This window comes from Humulus lupulus, chromosome 3, assembly GCF_963169125.1.
Source record: "Humulus lupulus chromosome 3, drHumLupu1.1, whole genome shotgun sequence".
NCBI lineage: Eukaryota > Viridiplantae > Streptophyta > Magnoliopsida > Rosales > Cannabaceae > Humulus > Humulus lupulus.
In genome coordinates, this window is record NC_084795.1 from 10,981,501 (window position 1) to 10,987,500 (window position 6,000).

The 6,000-nt window shown below is 43.9% G+C and overlaps 18 non-coding genes across 18 annotated transcripts; all 18 read left to right on the forward strand.

Moving 5' to 3' along the window:
• The first annotated feature begins 94 nt into the window (after nt 1-94).
• Nucleotides 95-213, forward strand: LOC133827458 (5S ribosomal RNA). Its single transcript, XR_009890148.1, has one exon. It is a non-coding gene; the product is annotated as a 5S ribosomal RNA (ribosomal RNA).
• A 220-nt stretch (nt 214-433) lies between these two features.
• Nucleotides 434-552, forward strand: LOC133827573 (5S ribosomal RNA). Its single transcript, XR_009890262.1, has one exon. It is a non-coding gene; the product is annotated as a 5S ribosomal RNA (ribosomal RNA).
• Nucleotides 553-771: 219 nt separating this feature from the next.
• Nucleotides 772-890, forward strand: LOC133827623 (5S ribosomal RNA). The gene has a single exon (XR_009890275.1). It is a non-coding gene; the product is annotated as a 5S ribosomal RNA (ribosomal RNA).
• Nucleotides 891-1,110: 220 nt separating this feature from the next.
• Nucleotides 1,111-1,229, forward strand: LOC133827693 (5S ribosomal RNA). The gene has a single exon (XR_009890344.1). It is a non-coding gene; the product is annotated as a 5S ribosomal RNA (ribosomal RNA).
• A 221-nt stretch (nt 1,230-1,450) lies between these two features.
• On the forward strand, nt 1,451-1,569 carry LOC133827810 (5S ribosomal RNA). The gene has a single exon (XR_009890460.1). It is a non-coding gene; the product is annotated as a 5S ribosomal RNA (ribosomal RNA).
• Nucleotides 1,570-1,790: 221 nt separating this feature from the next.
• On the forward strand, nt 1,791-1,909 carry LOC133826387 (5S ribosomal RNA). Its single transcript, XR_009889110.1, has one exon. It is a non-coding gene; the product is annotated as a 5S ribosomal RNA (ribosomal RNA).
• Nucleotides 1,910-2,129: 220 nt separating this feature from the next.
• Nucleotides 2,130-2,248, forward strand: LOC133826085 (5S ribosomal RNA). Its single transcript, XR_009888819.1, has one exon. It is a non-coding gene; the product is annotated as a 5S ribosomal RNA (ribosomal RNA).
• A 219-nt stretch (nt 2,249-2,467) lies between these two features.
• Nucleotides 2,468-2,586, forward strand: LOC133827928 (5S ribosomal RNA). Its single transcript, XR_009890576.1, has one exon. It is a non-coding gene; the product is annotated as a 5S ribosomal RNA (ribosomal RNA).
• A 221-nt stretch (nt 2,587-2,807) lies between these two features.
• LOC133828045 (5S ribosomal RNA) lies at nt 2,808-2,926 on the forward strand. The gene has a single exon (XR_009890690.1). It is a non-coding gene; the product is annotated as a 5S ribosomal RNA (ribosomal RNA).
• A 219-nt stretch (nt 2,927-3,145) lies between these two features.
• Nucleotides 3,146-3,264, forward strand: LOC133828164 (5S ribosomal RNA). Its single transcript, XR_009890801.1, has one exon. It is a non-coding gene; the product is annotated as a 5S ribosomal RNA (ribosomal RNA).
• Nucleotides 3,265-3,484: 220 nt separating this feature from the next.
• Nucleotides 3,485-3,603, forward strand: LOC133828281 (5S ribosomal RNA). The gene has a single exon (XR_009890909.1). It is a non-coding gene; the product is annotated as a 5S ribosomal RNA (ribosomal RNA).
• A 221-nt stretch (nt 3,604-3,824) lies between these two features.
• Nucleotides 3,825-3,943, forward strand: LOC133828398 (5S ribosomal RNA). The gene has a single exon (XR_009891020.1). It is a non-coding gene; the product is annotated as a 5S ribosomal RNA (ribosomal RNA).
• Nucleotides 3,944-4,163: 220 nt separating this feature from the next.
• On the forward strand, nt 4,164-4,282 carry LOC133828458 (5S ribosomal RNA). Its single transcript, XR_009891068.1, has one exon. It is a non-coding gene; the product is annotated as a 5S ribosomal RNA (ribosomal RNA).
• Nucleotides 4,283-4,501: 219 nt separating this feature from the next.
• On the forward strand, nt 4,502-4,620 carry LOC133828469 (5S ribosomal RNA). Its single transcript, XR_009891079.1, has one exon. It is a non-coding gene; the product is annotated as a 5S ribosomal RNA (ribosomal RNA).
• A 221-nt stretch (nt 4,621-4,841) lies between these two features.
• Nucleotides 4,842-4,960, forward strand: LOC133826928 (5S ribosomal RNA). Its single transcript, XR_009889632.1, has one exon. It is a non-coding gene; the product is annotated as a 5S ribosomal RNA (ribosomal RNA).
• A 220-nt stretch (nt 4,961-5,180) lies between these two features.
• LOC133828480 (5S ribosomal RNA) lies at nt 5,181-5,299 on the forward strand. Its single transcript, XR_009891090.1, has one exon. It is a non-coding gene; the product is annotated as a 5S ribosomal RNA (ribosomal RNA).
• Nucleotides 5,300-5,520: 221 nt separating this feature from the next.
• Nucleotides 5,521-5,639, forward strand: LOC133826191 (5S ribosomal RNA). Its single transcript, XR_009888922.1, has one exon. It is a non-coding gene; the product is annotated as a 5S ribosomal RNA (ribosomal RNA).
• A 220-nt stretch (nt 5,640-5,859) lies between these two features.
• Nucleotides 5,860-5,978, forward strand: LOC133828492 (5S ribosomal RNA). The gene has a single exon (XR_009891101.1). It is a non-coding gene; the product is annotated as a 5S ribosomal RNA (ribosomal RNA).
• Nucleotides 5,979-6,000: the final 22 nt, after the last annotated feature.

Here is a 6,000-nt window from a genome sequence, read left to right on the forward strand (position 1 = left end):
ACAAGCAGCGAATAAGAAGTTCCTAGTCAATCCGGGGGAGAAAAGGGAGGACACACGCGCTCGCTATAAATGAATATTGCGGAACAAACATTCCGGGTGCGATCATACCAGCACTAATGCACCGGATCCCATCAGAACTCCGCAGTTAAGCGTGCTTGGGCGAGAGTAGTACTAGGATGGGTGACCTCCTGGGAAGTCCTCGTGTTGCACCCCTGAAAGCATCATTTTTTTTTTCCCTTTAAAAATCCACTTACGGCTCAAAAGTTTGTATTTTTTGTTTTAAATCTTTAAAAACTCATTTATTTCGTTTTCCTTGAGGGGTTAATACCGTGGTCACTAACAAGCAGCGAATAAGAAGTTCCTAGTCAATCCGGGGGAGAAAAGGGAGGACACACGCGCTCGCTATAAATGAATTTTGCGGAACAAACATTCCGGGTGCGATCATACCAGCACTAATGCACCGGATCCCATCAGAACTCCGCAGTTAAGCGTGCTTGGGCGAGAGTAGTACTAGGATGGGTGACCTCCTGGGAAGTCCTCGTGTTGCACCCCTGAAAACATCATTTTTTTTTCCCTTTAAAAATCCACTTACGGCTCAAAAGTTTGTATTTTTTGTTTTAAATCTTTAAAAACTCATTTATTTCGTTTTCCTTGAGGGGTTAATACCGTGGTCACTAACAAGCAGCGAATAAGAAGTTCCTAGTCAATCCGGGGGAGAAAAGGGAGGACACACGCGCTCGCTATAAATGAATATTGCGGACCAAACATTACGGGTGCGATCATACCAGCACTAATGCACCGGATCCCATCAGAACTCCGCAGTTAAGCGTGCTTGGGCGAGAGTAGTACTAGGATGGGTGACCTCCTGGGAAGTCCTCGTGTTGCACCCCTGAAAACATCATTTTTTTTTTCCCTTTAAAAATCCACTTACGGCTCAAAAGTTTGTATTTTTTGTTTTAAATCTTTAAAAACTCATTTATTTCGTTTTCCTTGAGGGGTTAATACCGTGGTCACTAACAAGCAGCGAATAAGAAGTTCCTAGTCAATCCGGGGGAGAAAAGGGAGGACACACGCGCTCGCTATAAATGAATATTGCGGAACAAACATTCCGGGTGCGATCATACCAGCACTAATGCACCGGATCCCATCAGAACTCCGCAGTTAAGCGTGCTTGGGCGAGAGTAGTACTAGGATGGGTGACCTCCTGGGAAGTCCTCGTGTTGCACCCCTGAAAACATCATTTTTTTTTTCCCCTTTAAAAATCCACTTACGGCTCAAAAGTTTGTATTTTTTGTTTTAAATCTTTAAAAACTCATTTATTTCGTTTTCCTTGAGGGGTTAATACCGTGGTCACTAACAAGCAGCGAATAAGAAGTTCCTAGTCAATCCGGGGGAGAAAAGGGAGGACACACGCGCTCGCTATAAATGAATATTGCGGAACAAACATTCCGGGTGCGATCATACCAGCACTAATGCACCGGATCCCATCAGAACTCCGCAGTTAAGCGTGCTTGGGCGAGAGTAGTACTAGGATGGGTGACCTCCTGGGAAGTCCTCGTGTTGCACCCCTGAAAACATCATTTTTTTTTTTCCCTTTAAAAATCCACTTACGGCTCAAAAGTTTGTATTTTTTGTTTTAAATCTTTAAAAACTCATTTATTTCGTTTTCCTTGAGGGGTTAATACCGTGGTCACTAACAAGCAGCGAATAAGAAGTTCCTAGTCAATCCGGGGGAGAAAAGGGAGGACACACGCGCTCGCTATAAATGAATTTTGCGGAACAAACATTCCGGGTGCGATCATACCAGCACTAATGCACCGGATCCCATCAGAACTCCACAGTTAAGCGTGCTTGGGCGAGAGTAGTACTAGGATGGGTGACCTCCTGGGAAGTCCTCGTGTTGCACCCCTGAAAACATCATTTTTTTTTTCCCTTTAAAAATCCACTTACGGCTCAAAAGTTTGTATTTTTTGTTTTAAATCTTTAAAAACTCATTTATTTCGTTTTCCTTGAGGGGTTAATACCGTGGTCACTAACAAGCAGCGAATAAGAAGTTCCTAGTCAATCCGGGGGAGAAAAGGGAGGACACACGCGCTCGCTATAAATGAATATTGCGGACCAAACATTCCGGGTGCAATCATACCAGCACTAATGCACCGGATCCCATCAGAACTCCGCAGTTAAGCGTGCTTGGGCGAGAGTAGTACTAGGATGGGTGACCTCCTGGGAAGTCCTCGTGTTGCACCCCTGAAAACATCATTTTTTTTTCCCTTTAAAAATCCACTTACGGCTCAAAAGTTTGTATTTTTTGTTTTAAATCTTTAAAAGCTCATTTATTTCGTTTTCCTTGAGGGGTTAATACCGTGGTCACTAACAAGCAGCGAATAAGAAGTTCCTAGTCAATCCGGGGGAGAAAAGGGAGGACACACGCGCTCGCTATAAATGAATATTGCGGAACAAACATTCCGGGTGCGATCATACCAGCACTAATGCACCGGATCCCATCAGAACTCCGCAGTTAAGCGTGCTTGGGCGAGAGTAGTACTAGGATGGGTGACCTCCTGGGAAGTCCTCGTGTTGCACCCCTGAAAACATCATTTTTTTTTTTCCCTTTAAAAATCCACTTACGGCTCAAAAGTTTGTATTTTTTGTTTTAAATCTTTAAAAACTCATTTATTTCGTTTTCCTTGAGGGGTTAATACCGTGGTCACTAACAAGCAGCGAATAAGAAGTTCCTAGTCAATCCGGGGGAGAAAAGGGAGGACACACGCGCTCGCTATAAATGAATATTGCGGACCAAACATTACGGGTGCGATCATACCAGCACTAATGCACCGGATCCCATCAGAACTCCGCAGTTAAGCGTGCTTGGGCGAGAGTAGTACTAGGATGGGTGACCTCCTGGGAAGTCCTCGTGTTGCACCCCTGAAAACATCATTTTTTTTTCCCTTTAAAAATCCACTTACGGCTCAAAAGTTTGTATTTTTTGTTTTAAATCTTTAAAAACTCATTTATTTCGTTTTCCTTGAGGGGTTAATACCGTGGTCACTAACAAGAAGCGAATAAGAAGTTCCTAGTCAATCCGGGGGAGAAAAGGGAGGACACACGCGCTCGCTATAAATGAATATTGCGGAACAAACATTCCGGGTGCGATCATACCAGCACTAATGCACCGGATCCCATCAGAACTCCGCAGTTAAGCGTGCTTGGGCGAGAGTAGTACTAGGATGGGTGACCTCCTGGGAAGTCCTCGTGTTGCACCCCTGAAAACATCATTTTTTTTTCCCCTTTAAAAATCCACTTACGGCTCAAAAGTTTGTATTTTTTGTTTTAAATCTTTAAAAACTCATTTATTTCGTTTTCCTTGAGGGGTTAATACCGTGGTCACTAACAAGCAGCGAATAAGAAGTTCCTAGTCAATCCGGGGGAGAAAAGGGAGGACACACGCGCTCGCTATAAATGAATATTGCGGAACAAACATTCCGGGTGCGATCATACCAGCACTAATGCACCGGATCCCATCAGAACTCCGCAGTTAAGCGTGCTTGGGCGAGAGTAGTACTAGGATGGGTGACCTCCTGGGAAGTCCTCGTGTTGCACCCCTGAAAACATCATTTTTTTTTTTCCCTTTAAACATCCACTTACGGCTCAAAAGTTTGTATTTTTTGTTTTAAATCTTTAAAAACTCATTTATTTCGTTTTCCTTGAGGGGTTAATACCGTGGTCACTAACAAGCAGCGAATAAGAAGTTCCTAGTCAATCCGGGGGAGAAAAGGGAGGACACACGCGCTCGCTATAAATGAATTTTGCGGAACAAACATTCCGGGTGCGATCATACCAGCACTAATGCACCGGATCCCATCAGAACTCCGCAGTTAAGCGTGCTTGGGCGAGAGTAGTACTAGGATGGGTGACCTCCTGGGAAGTCCTCGTGTTGCACCCCTGAAAACATCATTTTTTTTTTCCCTTTAAAAATCCACTTACGGCTCAAAAGTTTGTATTTTTTGTTTTAAATCTTTAAAAACTCATTTATTTCGTTTTCCTGGAGGGGTTAATACCGTGGTCACTAACAAGCAGCGAATAAGAAGTTCCTAGTCAATCCGGGGGAGAAAAGGGAGGACACACGCGCTCGCTATAAATGAATATTGCGGACCAAACATTCCGGGTGCGATCATACCAGCACTAATGCACCGGATCCCATCAGAACTCCGCAGTTAAGCGTGCTTGGGCGAGAGTAGTACTAGGATGGGTGACCTCCTGGGAAGTCCTCGTGTTGCACCCCTGAAAACATCATTTTTTTTTCCCTTTAAAAATCCACTTACGGCTCAAAAGTTTGTATTTTTTGTTTTAAATCTTTAAAAGCTCATTTATTTCGTTTTCCTTGAGGGGTTAATACCGTGGTCACTAACAAGCAGCGAATAAGAAGTTCCTAGTCAATCCGGGGGAGAAAAGGGAGGACACACGCGCTCGCTATAAATGAATATTGCGGAACAAACATTCCGGGTGCGATCATACCAGCACTAATGCACCGGATCCCATCAGAACTCCGCAGTTAAGCGTGCTTGGGCGAGAGTAGTACTAGGATGGGTGACCTCCTGGGAAGTCCTCGTGTTGCACCCCTGAAAACATCATTTTTTTTTTTCCCTTTAAAAATCCACTTACGGCTCAAAAGTTTGTATTTTTTGTTTTAAATCTTTAAAAACTCATTTATTTCGTTTTCCTTGAGGGGTTAATACCGTGGTCACTAACAAGCAGCGAATAAGAAGTTCCTAGTCAATCCGGGGGAGAAAAGGGAGGACACACGCTCTCGCTATAAATGAATTTTGCGGAACAAACATTCCGGGTGCGATCATAGCAGCACTAATGCACCGGATCCCATCAGAACTCCGCAGTTAAGCGTGCTTGGGCGAGAGTAGTACTAGGATGGGTGACTTCCTGGGAAGTCCTCGTGTTGCACCCCTGAAAACATCATTTTTTTTTTCCCTTTAAAAATCCACTTACGGCTCAAAAGTTTGTATTTTTTGTTTTAAATCTTTAAAAACTCATTTATTTCGTTTTCCTTGAGGGGTTAATACCGTGGTCACTAACAAGCAGCGAATAAGAAGTTCCTAGTCAATCCGGGGGAGAAAAGGGAGGACACACGCGCTTGCTATAAATGAATATTGCGGACCAAACATTCCGGGTGCGATCATACCAGCACTAATGCACCGGATCCCATCAGAACTCCGCAGTTAAGCGTGCTTGGGCGAGAGTAGTACTAGGATGGGTGACCTCCTGGGAAGTCCTCGTGTTGCACCCCTGAAAACATCATTTTTTTTTTTCCCTTTAAAAATCCACTTACGGCTCAAAAGTTTGTATTTTTTGTTTTAAATCTTTAAAAACTCATTTATTTCGTTTTCCTTGAGGGGTTAATACCGTGGTCACTAACAAGCAGCGAATAAGAAGTTCCTAGTCAATCCGGGGGAGAAAAGGGAGGACACACGCGCTCGCTATAAATGAATATTGCGGAACAAACATTCCGGGTGCGATCATACCAGTACTAATGCACCGGATCCCATCAGAACTCCGCAGTTAAGCGTGCTTGGGCGAGAGTAGTACTAGGATGGGTGACCTCCTGGGAAGTCCTCGTGTTGCACCCCTGAAAACATCATTTTTTTTTTCCCTTTAAAAATCCACTTACGGCTCAAAAGTTTGTATTTTTTGTTTTAAATCTTTAAAAACTCATTTATTTCGTTTTCCTTGAGGGGTTAATACCGTGGTCACTAACAAGCAGCGAATAAGAAGTTCCTAGTCAATCCGGGGGAGAAAAGGGAGGACACACGCGCTCGCTATAAATGAATATTGCGGACCAAACATTCCGGGTGCGATCATACCAGCACTAATGCACCGGATCCCATCAGAACTCCGCAGTTAAGCGTGCTTGGGCGAGAGTAGTACTAGGATGGGTGACCTCCTGGGAAGTCCTCGTGTTGCACCCCTGAAAACATCATTTTTTTTTTC